The sequence below is a fragment of the Colobus angolensis genome, unplaced genomic scaffold, assembly GCF_000951035.1.
Source record: "Colobus angolensis palliatus isolate OR3802 unplaced genomic scaffold, Cang.pa_1.0 Scaffold327, whole genome shotgun sequence".
NCBI lineage: Eukaryota > Metazoa > Chordata > Mammalia > Primates > Cercopithecidae > Colobus > Colobus angolensis.
Genome location: NW_012116566.1, coordinates 214,348 through 237,573, shown reverse-complemented (window position 1 = coordinate 237,573; position 23,226 = coordinate 214,348). Strand labels below are relative to the sequence as shown.

The 23,226-nt window shown below is 41.5% G+C and overlaps 1 long non-coding RNA gene across 1 annotated transcript in view; it reads left to right on the top strand.

Annotated features, from left to right (window-relative positions):
• The first annotated feature begins 12,787 nt into the window (after positions 1-12,787).
• LOC105518682 overlaps positions 12,788-23,226 on the top strand; it is a 15,084-nt gene continuing 4,645 nt past the window's right edge. The window contains exon 1 of the long non-coding RNA XR_001002868.1: positions 12,788-12,872. This is a non-coding gene — a long non-coding RNA (uncharacterized LOC105518682). The remainder of the gene's footprint in view (positions 12,873-23,226) is intronic.

The following is a 23,226-nucleotide window of genomic DNA, read 5'->3' as shown; positions in this document are numbered from 1 at the left end:
TTTTCTTCCAGGTGCTGCTCTTGTCCTCTGCACTTTTCACTCTGTATTCTTCCTGGATGCCTCACCCACGGTACAGCTTTGACTGGCATGCCAGTAACCCTCAGATCAACTTCTCTACCGCAAGGCTCTCTTCTAGCTCTTCATCTGCATATCCAGACTCATAAAGTTAGACATGTCCCCAGGTGGGCTTGTTGTATTTGCCCTCAAACGGCCCACTTGTTTGACTTATCTTCACGATGGGCAACTATTTTACCCCAACCCAGAAATCTGTGTGTCATTCTTACTTTTTTCTCCCTCACTTTTATTCCTGACATTCAATTAATCATCAAGATCTCTCTCATATTGCCCTCCTTTCATTTTTCATTGCTAATGCCTCAGTTTCCTACTGTTTGTAGTTCCTGGGTATTAGCTTTCCAGTGTTTCTAGGCACTTTTTAAATACTGAGAATATACAGGGGTCCCTCAAATCAGGTAACATTTTGCTATTCCATAAATTCTGGTTTAGCGATTTGAATCTATATCATTTTATACAATAAGAAATTTTATTTTATTATTTTTTTGAGACAAAGTCTCACTGTGTCATGCAGGCTAGAGTGCAGTAGTGCCATCACAGCTCACTGCAGCCTGAATCTCTGGGGCTCAAGTGATCCTTCGGCCTCAGCCTCCAGAGTAGCTGGGACTGCAGGCACACACCACCATACCCAGCTAGTTTTTTTGAAAAATTGTTTTGCAGAGATGGGGTTAGAATCCTGTTGCCTAGGCAGGTTAGAATCCTGGGCTGAGGCAGTCCTCCCACCTCAGCCTCCCAAAGCGCTGTGATTACAAGTGAGCCACCGCACCTGGCCAAGAAGAATTTTACTACTAATAAAAGTAATGCGGGAGGCATGCATTCTTAGCTCCATTTGAGATGAGGAAACTGAGGCTCTGAGAAGGTAATAGAGTTAGAAAAAAGTGGAGCCAAGGATACAAACAAGGTCTGCCAAGAGCAAGTTGTGGCAAATGAAAAATGTCTAGCTCCTTCCATGTAGAATTGGAAGAGTATAGTTCCATTATTTTGTTGAAATGCAGTAAGATTTAATAAACACAGACATTTCTGTAGTAAAGCATATTCGTATAGTAAAGTGAAAAATGTATAAAAGCAAAATATGATCTGGTGACCCATTTCTATATGCAATTTTTTTCTCTCTCTCTGTCTCTCTGTATGTGTGTATATGCATGGGTGTGTATATGTAGTTTCATGAAAATTTTAAAACTTTTTATTTGGAAATAATTGTAGATTTTCTGGAACTTGCAAAGATGGTACAGAGAGGCCCTGGGTCCTCTTTATCCAGTGGTTACATCTTGTATAGCTGTAGTACAATATCAAAGCCAGCAAATTGACATTGGTACTATATAAGTAATGCATAGTTCCATGCCATTCTGTCACAGGTGTAGATTTACATGACCACCACCGTAATCAAGATATGGCACTACTCTATCACCACAAAGATCTTCCTCATGCTACCTCTTTATAATCATTTCCTCTTCCCTTCACCATTCCTAACCCCCAGCTACAACTAATCTGTTCTCCATCTCTATAATTTGTCATTTTGAGAATGTTGTATAAATGGAACTTTATGGTATGTGATCTCTTGAGACTGACTTTTTTCCACTCCATAATGTCCTTGCATATAGTGTGGTAATGTTTTTAAACCCCTCTTTGCCCATATCTGCCTTTTAGTTGTCTCTCTCTCATTGATTTCAAGATTTATTTATTTACTTTTAGTATGTATGTATGTACGTAGGTATATATTTATTTTATTTGAGACAGAGTCTCGCTCTGTTGCCCAGGCTGGAATGCAGTGGCACAATCTCGGCTCACTTCTATTTCTGCCTCCTGGGTTCAAGCCATTCTCCTGCCTCAGCCTCCCGAGTAGCTGGGGACTATAGGCATGTGGCACCACGCCTGGCTAATTTTTGTATTTTTTGGTGGAGATGGAGTTTCACCATGTTGTGCAGGCTGGTCTTGAACTCCTGACCTCCAATGATCCACCTGCCTTGGCCTCCCAGAGTGCTGCGATTACAGGCATGAGCCACCATGCCCGGCCACCTTTAGTTTTTACAAGATTAACTAATATGTGTCCTGACATGGATTTTTTTTAGGTTTATTCTGTTTAGAATTCACATAGCTTCTTCTTTCTTTAAGTTGTATCTTTTACCAAACTTGGGAAATTTTTAGTTATTGTATATTTTAATACTTTTTTAGCCCACCTTCTTTCTCGTCTCCTTCTGGGACTCAAATGACATGAGTGTTTGATTTCTTTCTTTGTCATAGTTGTATAGGTTCCTGAGTTTGTTCTTTTTTTTTTTTAGTTAGTTTTTTTTTTTCTGTTGTTCAGATTGAGTAATTTCTATTCTCCCACCTCAGCTTTCTGAGCAGCTGGGACTACAGGTGTGCACCACCATGCCCGGCTAATTTTTGTATTTTTAGTAGAGACAGGTTTTTGCCATGTTGGCCAGGCTGGTCTTGAACTCCTGACTTCAAGTGATTGGCCTGCCTTGGCCTCTCAAAGTGTTGTGATTACAGGTGTGAGCCACAGTGCCTGGCCAATTTCTATTGTTCTAGCCTCAAGTTCACTGATTCTTTTCTCTGTCCTTTCCCTTCTGCTGTGATGCTCATCTATTGAGATTTTATTTTATTTTTTTATATTTTAGTTATAAAATTTATATTTGGTTCTTCTTTACATCTTCTGTTTGCTCAGATTTTCTCTTTTTTCATTTGTTTCAAGACAGTTTTTGTAATTGTTCATTGAAGCCTTTTTATGATGGCTGCTTTAAAATCTTTATCAGACAATTCCAAAATTATTAGCTTGGTGATGGCATCTGTGGACTGTCTTTTCTTATTTAATATGAGATTTTCCTGGTTCTAGATGTGATAAGTGATTTTGTATTTTACCCTGGATATTTTGGGTATTACGTCATGAGACTGTAGTTCTTACTTAAATCTTCTGTTTAGCAGGCTTCCTCTGATATGTGCTGCCGGGAAAGAAGTGCACCACCTTGTTACTGCCAGGTGGGGGTGAAAATCTAGTTTCCCCACTTAGTTTCCTTTATGCCTCCAGGGGCAGGACCCCCATTACTACTGGGTGGAGGTGGATTGCAGGCTCCTTGTAGACCTCAGCTGACAACCACTGTGGCTGGGAAGGAGACGAACGTCTCACTATTGCTCCCTGTGCGGCCTCCACTGACACTGTTTGAGGGGTGCTTACCACTAGATGGTGGTGAGATTTCTGGCCTCCCAAACCCTTTTGATAAGCCAGGGAGGAGGAGGAATGCCTTATTACCTCTGGATGGAAGTGGAAGCCCAAGATCCCCATATGGTCTCCATTGACACCATGAAGGAGGTTTCACTTTGCTGGCGTGGGTAAGAATCCTGGCTCCCCACTCAATTATCTTTCCTAATAATGGGATGGAGAAGATAGAGTGAGGTGTGATTGTTACCACTGGGAGAGGGTGGAATTCCAGGATCCCCTCCTGGCCTTCACTGATGGAGGAGGAGGTGGGGCTCTATTTTTCTGTGGTGCGTGACTACTGGGGTAGAGTGGCTATTGTCCAAAAGTTTTCTGTCTTGCTATGTTGTACCTTTCCTTGTTCTTTTTTCTTTTCTTTTCTTTTTTTTGAGATGGAGTTTTGCTCTGTTGCCCAGGCTGGGAGTACAGTGGCATGATCTCGCCTCACTGTAACCTCCACCATCCAGGTTCAAGTGACTGTCCTGCCTCAGCCTCCTGAGTTGCTGGGATTACAGGTGTGCGCCACCACACGCCCAGCTAATTTTTGTAGTTTTAGTAGAGACGGGGTTTCACCATGTTGGCCAGGCTAGTCTCAAACTCTTGACCTGAAATGATCCACTCTCCTCAGCCTCTCAAAGTGCTGGGATTACAGGCATGAGCCACCACTCCCAGCCATACCTTTCCTTGTTCTTTGACTAGAAGCAGTAGCTTCTCCTGGGGGTGTTTTTAGTCTGCACCTGTTACTGTTTTTCCATTGCTGGCTTCTCTGGCACCATGTCTGGGATGAGTGAGGCAAAAAGAAAATCCAGGGAACTTGTCACAGTGTGGTCCTCAGGGTTCCAGGCCCTTGTCAGTTTGCCTTCGTTTCATCACCTTTTAGAGTCTTGTTATGTTTGTTGTATGCATGACGTCTGGGGTTTTCAGGTGTACTTTAACTTCATTTGTTTAGATAAAAGGCGGTGGAGCTTTCCTAGGATTGTTCCCGAAAAGCTGCCTACTGATGGTCTGTGAGTGCTAAAGTGTGCTACCACCTCTAAAGGCCCCAGGCCTTCCCAAGTGTCTATTCCTGCATGTCTACAGGCACTTACACTGACAGATCAGCCTCAGGTCCCTTCCTCTGTTTCCACTATTTCAACCAGAGATCCTAACTATCAGTGCTGTCATCTGAGGCTGCGCCTGTCCTACAGGCACTTACGCTGACAGATCAGCCTCAGGTCCCTTCCTCTGTTTCCACTATTTCAACCAGAGCTCCTAACTATCAGTGCTGTCATCTGAGGCCGCGCCTTGGAAGGCCATTTAGATAGACCCTTCCTCACACAGGCGATTATTCCCCACGTCTAACCCATCTCACTTACTGAGCACCTTTTGAGCTAACCATGTCCTGCCTATATTCCCTTGCTGTATTTGAGCCATTATCATCTCTCACCTGCACTGTTGCCATAACTTCTTAACACATCTCTTTGCATCTGCTTTGTCCCCTCTGAGCCACTCATCCATGGTTCTGAAATGCATCTTTCTAACATGAACCTTTTCAACCCTTCCAGTCTGGCTCTGGGTCTCCCCAAGACCTTTTAGCCAGGGGGCAGAGAACTTGTGATTAGGCCTCCATCTCTAGCCTCACCCTCAGCCACAACCTTCTGGAATATTCCAGCACAGTGTCACTGGGTGCAAGCTGTCAATCACATCCCCGAAGGCTTCCCCTGGACCCATGCACACTGTTTTTCTTCTGTTGGGAATGCCCTCGCTTACTCTTTCCTCCTTGTCTCCAATCTGATCCTCAAAATGTAATGCATATATTACTTTATTTGGGAAGATTTCCTAGATACTGTACTTCTGTCATTGCACTTAGTATAAGGTATTATATTTATGTTTATTTACACATCTAACTCTCCTGGAGACTATTAATTCCCTTCTGAGAGGGGACATGTCTGACCGCAGAGTAGCATCGTGTAGTGCTCAAAAAGAAGGACACCAGAGTCCTGAGTTTATATTCATATTCCTACTTATTAGTTCTATGGTCTCAGGGAATTTACGAAATGTCTTTGTGTCTCAAATTTAGTTACATGTGAAATGGAGATTATCGTGATGATTGAATGAGGTAATACATTGAAATTGCATAGCACAGTGCCTGTCACAAAATAAGCTCTTAATAGTTGTTAGTTATGATGATGATTTAATTTGCTGTAATTTACCAAACTATTTTCCCATTGTGGAATATTTGCATTGCTTCTATTTTTTTTTTCCTATTGTAGCTAACCCTGGTAGAAAATGTAAAAAACAAAACACAAGAGATGACTAGAATTGGGATTACTTCTATGCCTTTGTATCTGAAGTTGACAAAATCAACTTAATTTTCTATCTAAGTTTGAAGTGGTTGCTGAAAAATGTTGGTATTCTTCGTGACCTCTTCCATGCTGCAAAACACATTGGAACTTTTAAGATTAATTAGATTTTTCTCTCCTGCCTAGCTATTGGAAGAGAAAAATCCCAAAGGAAGAACATAACAAATGAATTTGTACTTGAGCAATGGATGGTGTGAATGCATTATTTTTCAGTTTCTGTATTCGGATTTTTCTGCTCTTAGAGGAGTCTACTTGAGGTTTTGAAGAACTCCTTGACCTTGTTTCTTCTGTACCTATCTCTACCCCAAATAGCAGGTTTGCAAACACAAATTAAGTGAAAGGTACAAACTTCCTCTGTGCTAAGGGAAAGCTCATTTGAGGAGTTGGTACTCTACTTTCGTTATTAAAGTGATACTGGTTTTAGCCTCTTACTCGTTTCAGGCTGCTATAACAAATACCATAGATGGAGTGGCCTAACCAACATTTATTTCTCATAGTCATGGAAGTTGGAAAGTCTAAGATCAAGGTACTGGCTGATTCAGTTCCTCTTGAGGATCTTCTTCCCGGTTTGAAGACTAACGACTTCTTGATGTATTCTCACGTGGTAGACAGAAAGATTCCCACTCTGTTTCTTTTTGTAAGGGCACTAATCCCATTCACGAGCACTCCACACTCAAGACCTGATTACAGACGGTTCCCAGCTTATGATGGCTTAACTGATGACTTTTTGACTTTACAGTGGTGTGAAAGTTATACTGTACTTTGAGTACCCATATAACCATATTTTGTTTATTTTAGTACTGTATTTAATAAATTACATGAGGTATTCAATAATAAAGTAGGCTTTGTGTTAGATGATTTTGCCCAACTGTAGGTGAATGTAACTGTTCTGAGAGTAGAAGGTAGGCTAGGCTAAGCTATCCTATTGAGTAGGTTAGGAAGATTAATTGCATATATTAAACAATATTGTTGATCAGAAACATTCAGAATTTACATGAACAAAAATAAACCTTGGTTATATTACTCTACTGAGATTTGGGGGTTTATCCACTCATCGCTGGTGGTCTCCTAGTTAATACAACAGTTCCAGTTTTTTGCTTAGATTTAGTTCTTCTTTTCTGTTTCCAGACTAGCACTGTCATTAAGACCATGAGCTTTGGAACTAGACAGAGTTTGCATGGGATCCTCTTACTAGCTACATAAATATTTTAAATTTTCAGAAACTCAGTTCCTTCATCCATAAAATGGAGATATAAAAATCTTCTAGTTAGGATTATTGTGAGAGTTAAATAGGAATACTTTTCACAGTGCCTGGCACATAATGAATGATCAGTGATGGTATAGAAATTTTATTTTATTTTTATCCTTCTCACATTAATAAAAATGATTCTGAATTAGTGTATTTTAATTATTTTCCCTATGATTTCAATTTTTTTTATTGCAGGTAATGTGCTATACATTTCTATCTACTCAGTTATTTTCATCTTCTTTGTGTAAACATTCCACTCTTCACTTGGAAAAAAATTCATCCTTCAAAGTCTAAAAAATTATCACCTGTGGTAGATTTTAGTTTCCCAAAATACAACAATGATATTTCCCATCTCTTCTAGAGCCTTATAATTTCTCCACTCAGTGGCCGACAGGACTTTGTGACCATGTGGATAGCATGTGGCAGAACTGATGTTGTGTGACTTCTGAGGCTAGGTCATAAAACCCAATGTGGCTGTCACTAATTTTCTCTCTTTCTCCCTGTTAAATTAATTAATTAACTGTTTCTAGAGACAAGATCTCACTCTGTTGCCCAGGCTAGGGTGCCATGGTACGATCATAACTTACTGTAATCTTGAATTCTAGGCTCAAGCAATCCTCTTGCCTAAGTCTCCAGAGTAGCTAGAACTACAGGCACATGCCACCATTCCTGACTAATTTTTATTTTTATTTTTCATAGAGCTGGAGTCTCACTGTATTGCCCAGGCTGGTCTTGAATTCTTGAGCTCAAGCAATCCTTCAGCCTCAGCCTTCCAATGTGCTGGGATTATAGACATGAGCACTGTGCCTGGTGTAATTTAATTTTTTTTATTTAGAGACAGAGTCTGGCTCTGTTACCCAGGCTAACATGCAGTGGTGCAGTCATAGCTTACTGCAGCCTCGAACTCCTGGGCTCAATAGATCTTACTGCCTTGGCCTCCCAAAATGCAGGATTACAGGTATGAGCCACTCCTCCCAGTCATCCCCTCTCTTTTTCACTTTCTCCCCCTATAGGAAACTTAAATTTAACATCCAGCCATGTTGTGAGGGAGCCCAGGTAACAGGAAGATGCTGTGTATAGGTGTTCTAGCTAACAGTCCCAAGTTATGAGCATCAATCTCCAGAAGTATGGGCGAAGGAGGCTTCAGATGATTCTAGTGACCAAGCCTTCAAGCAGCCCCAGCTGATGCTGAGTGGAGCAGAGAAACACGAGCCCCGCTGAGCTCTGACCAAATCGCAGATTCACCATGCTCAACCTCATTGATTGTCAGGGAAGTACAAATGAAATTTACAATAAGATACTACTATGGGTCCACCAAAATGGCTAAAATTTTAGGGCCAACAATACTAAGTGCTGATAAGGATATGAAACAACTGGAACTCTCACCCGCTCCAGTCTTTAGACTGTAGAGTTGGGAGTCTGAATTCATACAACCACTTTTGAAGACTGTTTGGCAGTATCTGCTAAAGATTAACATACACATATTTTCTAGCCCAGTGTTTCCTTTCCTAGTACATATTCAACAGAATTGTGTATATCTGCACACTAAATACATAAATATCCTCAAACTAGAATGTATCCAAATATCCATCAATAGTAGAATGGATTAATGGATTAAAAACTCATAGTATAGTTCCACACTGAAATATTGTGCAGCAAAAAAGCCTTACAACTGCTGCAACAATATAAATAAATCTCAAAAATGGCATGAGGTGAACAATGCCAGACATGAAAGAGTCCTATTGTGTTAATATAATGTTAATATAAAATATAAATATATAAATTTGAAGCTATTCATATAGTCTAATAAACTTCAATATATGAATTTGAATTTATTAATGTAATTCAATAAACTTAAACAAGTTATATAAACTAGTTTCATAAAGTTTAAAAACAGGCAAAACAATTATTGTCTTAGAAGTCAATAATGTGATTACCTTCAGAGAGGAGGGAGGAAAGAATGATTGGTAGGAGGCATAGCAGGTCTTTTGGAACTCTTCAGTGTTCTAGTTTTGACCTGGGTTGTGGTTGCACAGGTGAGCTTGCTTTGTGGTCATTCCGTGAGCTGCACACTTGGGACTTCCACACTTTTCTACATGTGCATTATGCATCAACAAAAAAATCTAAAAATGTCAACTAGAAATAATAAATATCTGGAAAAGTTAAAAAAAAGAATTGCAGGTTCAGGAGAAAAATAAATGTCATCATAATCCTAATCTACTAAATTTGGGTGTGGTCTATTAAACAGCAATAAACAGCAGAACACCTCCTCTGTGAAGCCATCCTTATGACCTCTTGGTTTTCCTACTTCCTCAGGACTAAAAGCTTTTCTCTGTGCTCCCTTAGCATTTTATTTATTTTTCTAGGACTTAAAAGTCTGTGAAGTCTTCGAGGGCAAACATCAAAGCTTATTCTTTTTTGTATCACCTGTAGCACTTAACTCAGTACCTGGTATAGCGCAGGTACTGAGCACATGTTGATTAAAGGACACTTGAGTTTATTTTGCCTTTCTTTCTTAGAGCTCTTATGCCACAGACAGAAATTTCCACTCTGTATTAACTTCTCTTGTGAAACGGCATCTGGAGCACTGGTAAGTCACATGAAGCTCAAGGATGGTGATGACCGTCCCAGAGTTTGTAACGAGAGTAGATGGGAAAAGCCAATTGCAAGACTTGAAAGAATGTCGTTCTTCATGAATGTCTAGCACTCATTAAGCAGCATTCACCAGTCATTTCTGGTGTTCCATAAAGCAGTTGTAAAATTTGATCGTTGCTTCCAGAGAGGCTAAACATTACATAGCTCTGATTACCTTTATCAGAATAGCCTTTGTAGAGAGAGGTCTTAACGTTTTTATAAGTTCTTATGGCTTTAAATGATGTGTGTGTGTGTGTGTGTGTGTGTGTGTGTTTTGAGATGGAGCCTTGCTCTGTCACTTAGGCTGGAGTGCAGTGGTGCGATCTCAGCTCACTGCACCCTCTGCCTCCTGGGTTCAAGCTATTCTCCTGCCTCAGCCTCCTAAGTAACTGGGATTACAGGCACATGCTGCTGTGCCTGGCTAATTTTTGTATTTTTAGTAGAGATGAGGTTTCACCATGTTGGCCAGGCTGGTCTTGAACTCTTGACCTCAAGTGATCCACCCACCTTGGCCTCCTAGAGTGCTGGGATTAAAGGCGTGAGTCACTGTGCCCGGCCTAAATGATGCTCTTTTTAACTAGATCAAAAAACTGTGCCACAAAATGTTCTGATACACTTAGAAAGCAAAATTCTCATTCTGCATGTGTTTTTTAAACTCTATCATTAGTAGCTTTGCTACAAGCAAACTTGTATTTATTTTAAAAGCTTCAAGATTACTTATTTATCATGAATGGAAAGATTACTTAGCTGAATGTTTCTCATCCCTGCTCTGCCTTTGACTGACTGTGTGATCTTGGACAAGTCCTTTGTTTTTTTCCTCATTTTCTCATTTCCACATTTATGAAATGAGGAATAATGGCCTTCAGGGCTTTGTCCAAGTCTAGCTCTACCATTCCATGAACAAAATGATAGCAACATCTTTGTAGACGTATAGGTGGAAACTCAAAGGGACCTATGAAATTTTTTTTTTTGAGACAGAGTTTTCATCTTGTTGTCTAGGCTGGAGTACAATGGCACGATCTCGGCTCACTGCAGCATTTGCCTCCCTGGTTCAAGTGATTCTCCTGCCTCAGCCTGTAGCTGGGATTACCTGAGTAGCTGGGCTTACAGTCATGTGCCATCATGCCTGGCTAATTTTGTATTTTTTAGGTAGAGATGGGGTTTCACCATGTTAGGCTGGTCTTGAGCTCCTGACCTCAAGTGATACACCCGCCTTGACCTCCCAAAGTTCTGGGATTACAGGCATGAACCACCGTGCCCAGCCAAGCTTTTTGATCCATAGAAAAATATTGGTAAGGTAGGGAGTATTAGGATTTTGAAATTCTGACTATCCTCTCAACAGCTGCACAAGACTAACCTGTTCATCATCTGTTATTTTTGTACATTACAACAATCCATTTTAACTACTGTGAAATGGTTCTGGAATGACACTTTTGTGAAGAGGAAATTCCAGCAGAGCTACTGGAGCAAGCCTTTGATCTGCCATATTGAGCTCCTCCAGCCGTGCGGATTCGCTGCACTATAAGAAAAACATTTCTATGACCACTTTAAAGCTAAATTCATTTCAGGTTTGTCCTGAAGAGAGACTTAGAGAAAGCTAAAAGGCTAGCCCAGGCTTCCATTTTGAGACAGCAAGAGTACCCAGCAATATGACGGAGGTAACAAGTGACAAATAGGATTGTGTGGGGTTTTTTCTTTGAAGATCTTCTGTAGTAAAACAGAATGGAACTTGTCTATTTACAACATTTTTCAATTTTTCTGGGCAGTCAATAAAACATAACATTACCAACATCATTTTCTCTCACCTAATCTAGGAGATTTTTCTTTATGTCCTTTTTTAATACTTTACTCATTATAAAAGTTTTTCCACCTTTTACATTTTGCAGTTACTAATATTAAGAAACAAAATACCAACTTGTTTGCAAGCCATGTAAAAGGAACATCTTAGGAGGATAGCAAATGATTAAATATATGGTGTGTTGTGTGGCATATATTTGATGGTTTTGTGGCCAGAAATGGTCTAATATCTAGTGTTTCATCTTATACCATCAAAGTAAGGTCATCTTTGCCCTATTTCTTTATTGCTCTTTGTGCTCATATATATTTATTGAACATTTGTGTGTATTTAGCAGTGACAGGGATGAAAATAGTCTGAGTTCTAGGGAAGCATTATTTTTCAGGCTTCAATAATAAAACCGATGTTTTCCAGGGCACAGAATGCCTACCTGTGCCTAGGTGATAAGGTCTCGAGCACAATGAGCTCTTTTGTTCTGAGAAGCAGGCCCAGGCTTATTCTGCTACTTCTCCCTGTTTTACAATCTTGCTGAGGTTGACCTTTACCTATCTTGTGGTGCTTTTTCAACAAAAATAAAATTCTTAACTGGATTTTATGACTGACTATAAAACCTCCCTTTCAACTTTACCTGTTAGTAAAGGGAACTAGCTCTTCCTTCTCCTGTATACTTGGAAAAAACAGAATAAAAACAACAAATAGTTACTGGAAAATTTAGACTAACTGAAAAAAAAGGTATTGAGGTTAGTCTTATAATGTGTAAGATTCTCAAATAGTCCTTAAATATAATCCTTAATTTAATTTTTAAAATGCTGTGTTTTCTTAAACCACTTCTCTCTCTTTCACATACCCTCTACCATCACCCTGGGGGTCTTTTGCAACAGAGAACTTTCCCTGGTAGAATGTTCACAGGATTCGCTTTTGATATAGGTTATTTTTTGGAGCAATGGCAGATTAATTGATGGGTGGTTGCAGTAATCTTTACTATGTTGGACTGCTATCTTTAAATACTTAGTAGATAATTGCCCTGATTAAATTGTCTGTTAAACACAGTAGCTTTGGTCAACATTGCAAGAGGATACAGTAAGGATACAGTAATGCAATCCCCTTTTAATACTAAAATATTTTATTTGAATGGGTTTTTAATCAATAAAGAACAATTTAGTTCTCAGAGATGCATGGGCAATTCCCATTGATTTGTATGAAATCCTTGGGTTCTTTTCAGAGTGATGGATGGTTTAGTGTGGTTGTTTAAAAATAAAATTGTATTCTTGGGCTGGAGACTCCATGCTGGAGAGAGATGGTATATAATGGATGAAACTGGTCTCATGGAAGTCCCTGATGCTTCGTGATATTTAGGGGACCAAATATCACTGAATGGTTTGTTTCTGTTTTGAGACTGAGTAACTGTATTAATCTGTTTTGTGTTGCTATAAAAAAAAATACCTGCTACTGGCTAAAATATAAAGAAAATAGGTTTATTCAGCTCACATTTCTGCAGACAACCATATCTGCTCAGCTCCTGGTGAGGCCTCAGGAAGCTTTTACTGATGGCGGAAGTTGAAAGGGGAGCAGGTCTGTCACATGGTGAGAGAGGGAGCAAGAGAGAGAGCGGGGAGTTCCCCGACTTTTTAACAAGCAGATCTCATGTGAACTCATTACTGCCGGCAGAGCACCAAGTCATTCAGTAAGGATCCTCCCCCATGACCCAAACACCTCTCACTAGGCCTCACCTCCAACATCGGGGATCAGGTTCCAACATGAGATGTGGAGGGGACTAACATCCGAACTATATCTATAATGCTTCCCAGTGATTCTCTATCATGTGCACTCCAGTGTTTCCATACCATACACAGTGATACATTTTATTGCTGTGAAACTTTTAATGAGTTACTATATGTCAGGGCTTAGAATGCTGTCTGGCACAGACTAAGTACTATGTAAGGGTTAGAAATAATTGTTACTAGTTATTCCAAGGCCAACTCCAGCCTTAACTCATCAGCCAGGTGAGATGGAAATGGAAGCATGGCTTAGGAAGGAAAGTGTATCAGTTAACATTAGCTGTCTAACACAGAAATGTCAATTGCAATGGTTTAAAAATAGCAACCATGTATTTAGCTTATGGGTCTTTGGATCATCAAGTTGGACTGGGCTCAGGTTGGCAGTTTTTCTGCTTTTGGCTCTGCTTAGCATAAACATCTCCGGTCAGTATAAGCATAAACATCTTTGGTCAGTGGCCAGATTACCTGGTGTCTGACTAGTCTAGGATGGGCTCAACGGGGATGGCTTGTCTTTGCTTCACAGGTTAGCTTGAGCATGATGTCATGGTGAAGCCAGGGGAGCAAGTCACAAAGACAGGCTGAGATTGGCCAAAGAAAACTCCAAGTCCAACCCAGATTCACTGGGTGGGGAAATAAACTCTACCTGTTGCAAAATCACAGTGGAAAATGAGTGGATAGAAAAGAGTGAAGGATCTGGCCATCTTTACAATCTGCCACATCAGAGGCTGCTGTGAGAGATGAAGTGGAGAAGCAATTAGAGGACTGGGATGTGCATTTGTGCGTTCATCTGAATGTACAAGTACATGTCTTTTGGGGATGAGGAAAGAATACAAGGCTCCAGAGTCATGAGTTCAGGTGACTTAGGATATGGTGGCACTACGCAGATAAATAGGAAATACAGTAGGAGAAGCATTTACCTTTGAATGTATAGAATTTAAAACAGAGATGACATGTTTAAGAGAAAGTGTCCAGTAAGGGGTCCAGAAATCCACAGAGAAACCAGGCCTACAGATAAGATATTTAGGAGGTGAACAGATGTAAATAGATACAAACAGCAACAACTACCTGTTGTTTTCCTAGCCACCATGTGGTCAGAGAATTAACATGGTTTACTTTTGAGTCTCCCCTTAGTGGACACACTCTTTCTAACTGTTAGTTCATGTGATTCGGATGAGCCCAACCCTGGCCATCTGCCATTCAGGTCTGGCCAATCAGCACATTCCAGCCCTCTGGTCATAGGGATTGGTTTGGGAATGGCATTGGACCAAATTGGTTCTAACAAAATGAAATCCTGGCACTTTTGTTGAATCCGTTGGAACTTTCTTTTCCTTCTATAAGAGCAACTAAGCTGGAGGGCCATAGAACTGCTGGAGGTCGTATTATCAGTAGAGCAGTAGAGTCTGCCTAGGAGGGAAGCCAACAGAAACAAAAGTAGAGCAGAGAGAGAGATGAATTTAGACCCCTGAATTCAGCTATACCTAAAGACATGTCTCCTTACAAACTTTTCAATTTTAGGAACCAATACATTTTCTTTTTTACTTGAACTGGTTTGAATTGGGTTTCTGTCATATGTTACTAACATGAAAAGAGAAAAGGATATAAACTTAGAAGACAATTGCATTTTGTGGGGCTGAAGGAAAATCAGAGTGTGTAATAAAAGCTTATGGAACTAAGAAATCCAAGAAGAAGGAGACTTAACAAAAAGGAATAACATGTTGACACTGGCACATGTCAGGGAGCAAGGGCTCTGTAGAGAGTGTTGACTTGGGGGCCAGGACACCTCTGAGGGAGTACTCTTGGCAGCAGGGTGGAAGAAAGGAAGGTGCCCTGCCAGGAGCTAAGGAAAGGGTGGGCGGTTTCCTTTGCCCATAAAAGGGCTCCTAGTCACTCAAACTTGAAACCTTGGAATTAACTCTTCCTCCTTGCTCTGCCACAGCCCACACATCCAAACAGTCATCTTGTCCTGTAAACTCTCCCTCCACAATTGCTGTTGGACTCCTACCTTCCTTCACATTTCCACTGTCAAGAGCTGGCTCCAGGTGTGTAGTGTTCCTTTCCTGGAACCTGGCCTCTTTGCAGCTCCCGTGCCTATTGTCCCTCCACCTCTGTCATGCATTCTTTCTTCTGCTGCCAGATTATTTGTCCTAAGGCTCAGTTCTGATTGTGAAATAGCCACACACAGTGAAGAGTCTCTGGTTGGGGAACCCAGCACCAGCTCTGGCAGGCTATAGGATCTTAGAAAAGATTCTGATCCTCTCTAGGTGTGGGAATCTAATCTTTGAAGGGAAGGGTTGAACCAAACTGTGACATTCATTGCCTCTCCATCGCCTGTAAAGTAAAAATCTAGCCCTAACCTAACTCTTTTAGCCTTACCTCCTTTAGCATACCTATAACTCAGCTAAAATGAAATACTTCTTGTGCCTGAATGCCCTCACCTTGTACCTTCCTACTTCTGTTCATTTTACCTGGAATCATTTGTCTTTTCCTATAGAAAGCTTATCCATCCTCTGAGGCCAAGTTCAAATGCCATCTGTGAGGATTTCTTGAACTCCCGGCTGAGAGCCTCTTACCCCTGTTCTTGGTCAGGGCACTTTGCTTTGTTTCATCGTTTGTACATGTGTCTTGCCTCCTGCCAAACTGTCAAGGGCTTGAGGATCAAACTTCCATTATATTCATTGAGGCAGCCCTCGAGGCATCTGCTGAGTAGCTAGTCCTCAGTAAGCACAAACTTTCTTGCTGGTCCACTCAGCCGTCTTGCAGATCCTCCCAAAGCATCTGACTGCAAAATCAAATGTTGTAGTTCTGTTGAATAGAATTATGTGATAGTTTAGAAAGGCCTTCTGAGTGTAAACCAAAGTATCTGAGACAGGTCTCAATTTAGAGGTTTATTTTGCTAACGTTAAAGGCCATGGCCTGAGACACAGCCTCAAGAGACTCTGAGAACATGTGCTCAAAATGGTTTCATTATAGGTCGCTTTTGTACATTCTAGGGGGACTGAAGTTATAGACAAAGACGTAAATCAATACATGGAAGGTGTATGTTTGTTTGGCCCAGAAAAGTGGCACATCTCCAAGGGTAGGGAGGCTTTCTGCTCACAGGATGATTCAAATATTTCCTGACTGGCAGTTGGTTCAAAGAGGTAAGCTTTGCCTGAAGAAGTAAAATCAGCATAAAGAAACGCTTGGGTTAAGATAAGGGAGTGGATCACTTGAGGTCAGGAGCTCGAGACCAGCCTGGCCATCATGGTGAAACACTGACTCTATTGAAAATACAAAAAAATTGCCGGGCATGGTGATGGGTGCCTGTAATCTCAGCTACTCGGGAAGCTGAGCAGGAGAATCATTTGAGCCCAGGAGGCGGAGGTGGCAGTGAGCCGAGATCACACCATTGTGCTCCAGCTTGGGCAACAGAGTGAGACTTCATCTAAAAAACAACAACAACAACAACAAAAAGATAAGGAGGAGGTAGAAGGCAAGGTTCTTGTTAAATATTTTGGGATAAAATAGTTTGATTTCCTTTGGGGTCAACTATCTGTCATGTGATGCTATATCAGAGTCAGGTTGGAATTGGATGTCTTATTGCTACAAAGAATCTGTTTGATCAGTCTTATGATCTCTTTCAATGTGGCTGGTGGTCAGTTGTGCCTAAACTCCAAAGGGAGGCATGTCCATCACCCCTGCTTCCTGTCATGGCCTCAACTAGTTTTTCAGGTTTCTTTGGGATCCCCTTGGCCAAGAGGGTGTCCATTCAGTCAGTTAGGGGGCTTAGAATTACATGAGCTTCATGGTAAGTATCACTGGCCCAAGTATGACCCCATTTCTGCCTTGGCAAGGTGTGTGTCAGCAAAGTCAGTGTTGGGTGAAAGTGTCATGGAGGTCCCTTCTATGGTTCCACACTCCTCCACATTGAGACCAATCAAGGGTGGCCTTCTCCTTAGTGTTTGCAAGATACTGGTGGCATATTCTGAATAGAACCCAGTGGTCTCCCTCTAATACAGCTCTTGACAATGAGAGGAGATGGTGTAAACCAAACATAAAATTCTAAGCTCCCCAACCGACTGAAAGGACCCCCTCTCTTGGCCAAGGGGATCCCAAAGAAACCTGAAAAACTAGCTCAGGCCATGACAGGAAGCGGGGGGTGTTGAAAATGCCTCCCTTTGGAATTTAGGCAAAACTAACGAGGATTCACATTAAAACAAATCTCAAGACTGACGAAACAGACACTTTGTAGCAATAAGATACCCAACCCCAACCTGGCTCTGATACAACATCATCAGACAGATAGCTGCCAAGAAGGAAATCAAACTATTTCATCCTGAAATATATTTCTTTGACATGTTTTGGAATGGCCCTGCAAAGCCAGGAAATTTCTGGGGGAAATTTGCATTCTATAGAGAGTTTCCTTCCTTTACTAGGCCTTTTTCAGAGTCTGACACTGTTTGAGGTCCGAAACAGACATTTACCATCTATTCTCTCTGAAGCCTGTGACTTAGAGGCTTCACGCACCTAACAAGAACCTTGGCTTCCACACTTCCTTTATCTTAACTCAGGCATTTCTTTATGCTGACTTTACCTCTTTAGGCAAAGCTTACATCTTTCAACCAACTGCCAATCGGGAAATCTTTGAATCTTTCTATGAGCAGGAAGCCCCTCTACCCTTGGAGATGTCCCTCTGTTCTGGACCAAACCAATCTACACCTTTCATGTATTGATTTATGTCTCTGCCTTCTGTCTCCATAAAATGTATAAAACCAACCTATAACCAAACCATCTTGGGCACATGTTCTCAGAACCTTTTCAGGCTGTGTCATGGGCCCTGGCCCTTATATTTGGCTCAAAATAAACCTCTTCAAATATTTTGAAGAGTTTTGCTTTGTATTTTTTTGTCAACAATGCAAGTGCCAGTCCAGAGGAGCAAAGCAGAAAGGGAGAGAAGGAAGAATAGGAGAAAATGACAGGTGGAAGTGCGCAGTATGGAGATGCCAATATTCTCCATAACCCTTTTTATAGCAAGATTATCAACTCCAGATCTCTAAACTTGTTGACATGTTGTGGCGAGACTGGATATTGACACAGCCAGTGCCCATAGCCAGTAGCTAGAATTATGTGGCTGTCTCCTACCTTCAACAGTGAACCTTGAGACCTTCCTCTGGAATGCTGGTTTTTCTAGGGGTCTGAGGGGAAACAGACAGCTGGACTTGGGTGAACCTTCACTCCCTCCTTATTATCTTCCCCTCTCCGCCCACAGCAACTTAAATCATTAAAATCCCGTATAATTAAAATTTCATCCAAGTTACACCAGTTATGTTTGCTGGCCACAGTGGAGTGTATAAATATCTTAGAAAGGCATAAAGACAGAGGTTGCTTCCTGCCTGTGGTTTCCCCCTTGCACAGGATCTGCCTGCTACCGTGTATGCCATCAACAGCCTGGGGAAGGCTGAGCTCGCAGTTCCCACCAGCGCTGCTCTGACCAGATCTTTACTCCATAGTGTTATCCACAGGGTCTCAGGGCGACAGGTTCTTGGTTGGGGGTGAATGCCTTCGTTCTGTTCATATAGGATTTTCTTCTCTCTTTCCCTGTCTCTCTCTCCCTTTCTGTCTCCCTGCCCCCTCCATTTAGAATTTGGTTTTTAATTTTGAATATATTTACATTAAAATATCTCCATAAATGTTTCATTCTCTCATTTAACTAGAGAACAGGAGTTTATCTTTCTTCCTGCCCATCCGCTCTGTCAATACAATTTGTATTGCCATCTCGTTGCTCAAAAATCTCAATTACCTTGATCTGATCATTACGCATTGTATACATGCCTCAAAATAGCACATGTATCCCCAAACATGTACAACCATGATGTTTTAATTTTAAAAATTAAAAAACCCACAGTGTACATTTCTACCACAATGGTTTTGTGTTACTTACAAAATGGGGTTACAAGTCTACTACAGGTTCATTCACTGAACAACGAATTTTTGAGCATGCGTCACATGCTCTGGGCTATTAGGAGCTGTCTTGTCGTAGGTGTTCTAGCAGCTCCAGGGAGTCACCAAAGGGTTGGACCGCAGATGGGTCCCTAGTGTGGGGTTCTAAGCTCTGTGATTGGGACTACCTTGTGTTACGGGCAGTCAGTGTGCCTCTAAGTCATGTGTTATCATATTTGGTTGGGGGGTATCATCATATTAATTGTGATTGATTGTGACTTTGCAATGGCATCACCTTAATTGAGGTACTTGTGACAGCTTTAGAATCAGCATGTGTCTTGGTTTGGGTTCCTATATAGCAGACCTTGAGATAAGGATTTGAGTGCCAGTAGTTTATCTAGGATATGTTCCCATGTTAAGTGAGTGAAGAAGTAAGACAGGAAGTGAACGAAGTCACCAAAGGATGTGTTATCAAACCAATTACCACCACATGCAACTGGAGGTCAATTTGTCTGCGGGAGCTCCAGGAAGCAGTGGGAAACGTGCCTCCGAGTTATCCCATTTGAGGCTCCAGGAGGCTGGGCGTCATCTGGCACATCCCCAGACTGTCCTGGTTGGGGAAAGTTCTAGGGATCAGGATGCTGTTGTACGTCCAGTTTGCCTGCATGTTGAAAGTCAGATAAAAGACTTCAGGTGTCATTGCTGGTATTTGCACTCAGCAGCCTTTCCCACATAGGGCTGAGGGCTATGAGAATATGACCAAGGACTGATAGATTCATTATAGCAAGAAAGATTCCTGTTTAGTACTTATAGAGCACCCTGTACAGTTGATTCTCATTATTTGCAATAGTTAACTTTCTATAAAGTCACTGTGAACATCAAATTAGCAAATACTGAAGCATTGCTTCCAAAAGATGTACAGGGTTAGGTATCTGTGAGCTTCTGGTCACATTTAGTTAACTGATCAATAGATCACAATTGTTTTATACGTTTCTGTTGAAAGACAGTTTATGTAGTATGCAGTATTAATTCATTAACATTGGCCTCACGGCCAGCTGCTCTACAATTCATGTCTGAACAAAGCTCATCTAACACATGCATTTTCTCTGCAAGGCACATTGAAGACTTTTTGTGCTTAGGAACACTAGACAGCACATGAACACTGTGCTTGGGTGGCATTTCAGACAACAAAATACCCAGAACTATGAAAAATGTGACACTAAATAGACCATGAAAAGGAGACTTGTGTACAGTATGAGAGCTGAAACCAGAAGGCACAGTGGCACTTGGTTGGGCCTTAGCTGGATGTGTGCATTGCGCTGCTCAAATATTTTACTGGTCTGTACATGTCTGCAAATGACCACGAAGGTGCCTCAAGGACTAGTTTTGGAGTTGCAAATACATTTGAGAGAGACAGTCCCTAATTAGAAAATATGAAATCTGTGAATAATGAAGCTCAACTGAATTTTTTTTTTGGAGACAGAGTTTTACTCTTGTCACCTAGGCTGGAGTACAGTGGCACAATCTCAGCTCACTGCAACCTCCACCTCCCAGGTTCAGCGATTGTCCTGCCTCAGCCTCTCGAGTAGCTGGAATTACAGGCGTGCACCACCATGCCCAGCTAATTTTTGTATTTTTAGCGGAGACGGGGTTTCGTCATGTTGGCCAGGCTGGTCTTGAACTCCTGACCTCAGGTGATCCACCCGCCTTGGCCTCCCAAAGTGCTGGGATTACAGGTGTGAGCCACGGTGTCCGGGCAACTATATTTCACCTTATGACAAATATGGTAAAAGCTACCACAATGCTAGGTGGAGTTTAGAAAACTCAGGCATGTGAAATATGGCCTTGTGTTTCCATGAGGCTAATGAGGTGATTAAGGCAGGCCTGTGCAATCAGTCAGAAGTCTGTCCAAGAGTCATCAGTCCATAAATAGTCATTTAAAACACCTGTAGGTTATGCTACTTAACAAATAAATCTTTTGAATCAGAACAATTTGTCTCTGGCAAATTTGGATTTTCTTTATTTACATAGACATGTAGAGGTCAGCAACTGAATTAGATGAATATTCATAGGATTATTGAACTAAACATATTTTAGTTACTTTTTAAATGTCTTGTACACGGAGGAAGGACATTAAAAATGTGACCTGGTTGAGGGATAAAAAGCTGCAACAAGAGATGTTAATTTGTATAAGTAAGAGAGAAAATAAGATATATTTCCTGTGTGTCACTATCTTTATATGTAAAAATAAAAATGTTTATAGAAACAGGTATTAGACATATAAATTTTAAATGTGCAAGTGGAGCACCTGAGGTCAGGAGTTCCAGACAAGTCTGGCCAACATGGGGAAATGCCGACTCAACTAAAAATACAAAAATTAGCCAGGCATGGTGGTGGGCGCTTGTAATCCCAGCTATTCAGGAAGCTGAGGCAGGAGAACCACTTGAACCCGGGAGGTGGAAGTTGCAGTGAGCCGAGATCGTGCCACTGTACTCTAGCCTGGGAGACGAGCAAAACTGGGCCTCAAAAAAAAAAAAATTTTTTTTTGTTTTTTTAAATGTGAGCTAAGCCAATTAAGGCTGGATGCTACATTTGCTGGAAGCAATGGAAAGCTTTGGGTAAAGGGAACTAGGTTTTGTGACTGATCTTGGCTATCTCTAAATGGTAAATGGTCAGGTAAAGTTGGTTAGAAAGTGAGAGAAATGGGTCAAGTGTAGTGGCTTACGCCTGTAATCCCAGCACTTTAGGAGGCCAAGGTGGGTGGATCAACTGAGGTTAGGAGTTTGAGATCAGCCTGGCCAACATGGTGAAACCCTGTCTCTACTAAAAATAGAAAAATTAGCTGGGCATGGTGGTGTGTGCCCATAGTCCCAGCTACACAGCAGGCTGAAGCATGAGAATCACTTGAATCCAGGAGGCAGAGGTTGCAGTGAGCTGAGTTCATGCCACTGCACTCAACTGCACTCACTCACTCCAGCCTGGGTGGTGGAGTGAGACCCTGTCTCAAAAAAAAAAAAAAAAAAAAAAAAAAAAAGGAAATTAGATGAAGCATTAAAAAATTTCCTTGTGAAGGATTTTCGTTGCTTTTGTCTAATGTCTTCCTTAGTATAATTTTAGCTGGTACTTGGTTACATATGGGAGAAGTGAAGATTTATTTCTGGATAAATGTTGAGGGTAATATAATAATAATTATTTTATGATGATAATACGTGACAATAAACTTCACCCATGAGTTTCTTTTCATAAAATCTCACTAAGATAGAATCTCCCATAGTATTTCAAAATCAATACTTGCATTCATTTATTCATTTCATCCATCCATCAATCGTATACTGAGCACCCACTTTGTGCCAAACAGCTGCTGGGTACTGAGGATACAGAAGTGAACTAAACCTGTAACAATCCCTGCCCTCATTGAGCTTATGCAGTAGCAGGAAGAGACAGACAATGAACAAATATATATAAAACACGGTATATCAGTTGCTGGTAAAAGCAATAGAAAACATAGAGCAGGGAGATGGGACATCTTTTGTGTATCCCTTCAGAAGGCTTCCCCATCCTCTCTTTGACTCGAGCCACTGCTACTGAGACCAGTTCCTTGCAGACTTTGACCAGCTATCCACAGGGGCAATCTGGACAGTGTCTTGTCCCAGGCCTTGTCCTTCTTGCTTCCTGCCCTGGGACTTATCTGTGCTGAGTCTGGCACATCCACGGGAACTGGCTTTGTACTCAGATACGCACAACCCCAAAGTGCAGGCAGTCACCTAGGAGCCCCCTTGAACAATGGAGGGCAGGAAGGGATCAGTGAATGCTTCTTGCTTTCTTCTCCCGGAGGGACAGCTCTGAGATATATTTCATAGGGTCCCTCAGAAGGTGCCTGGAAGGATCGATCATTGCATGCAGACAGCCAGCTGGATTGCACATCTGCGATGGCCCTTCCCGCCTTTCCTCTTTCACTGGTCCAGGCCTGCCCCTACTCCCTGCAATCTCCTTTTCAAATCAATCCCTGCAGAGTCCCTCAGACTCTGCCGTGGTGCACCCTAGACCAAGACGGGGAATGCAGTGGTTGAGATGGTGTTGCACATATAAATATGATGGATCAGGCCAGGCATGATGGCTCATGCCTGTAATCTCAGCACTTTGGGAGGCTGAGGCAAGGTGGGTGGGTCATTTGAGGTCAGGAGTTCGAGACCAGTCTGGCCAACATGGTGAAATCCCATCTCTACTAAAAAAAAAAAAAA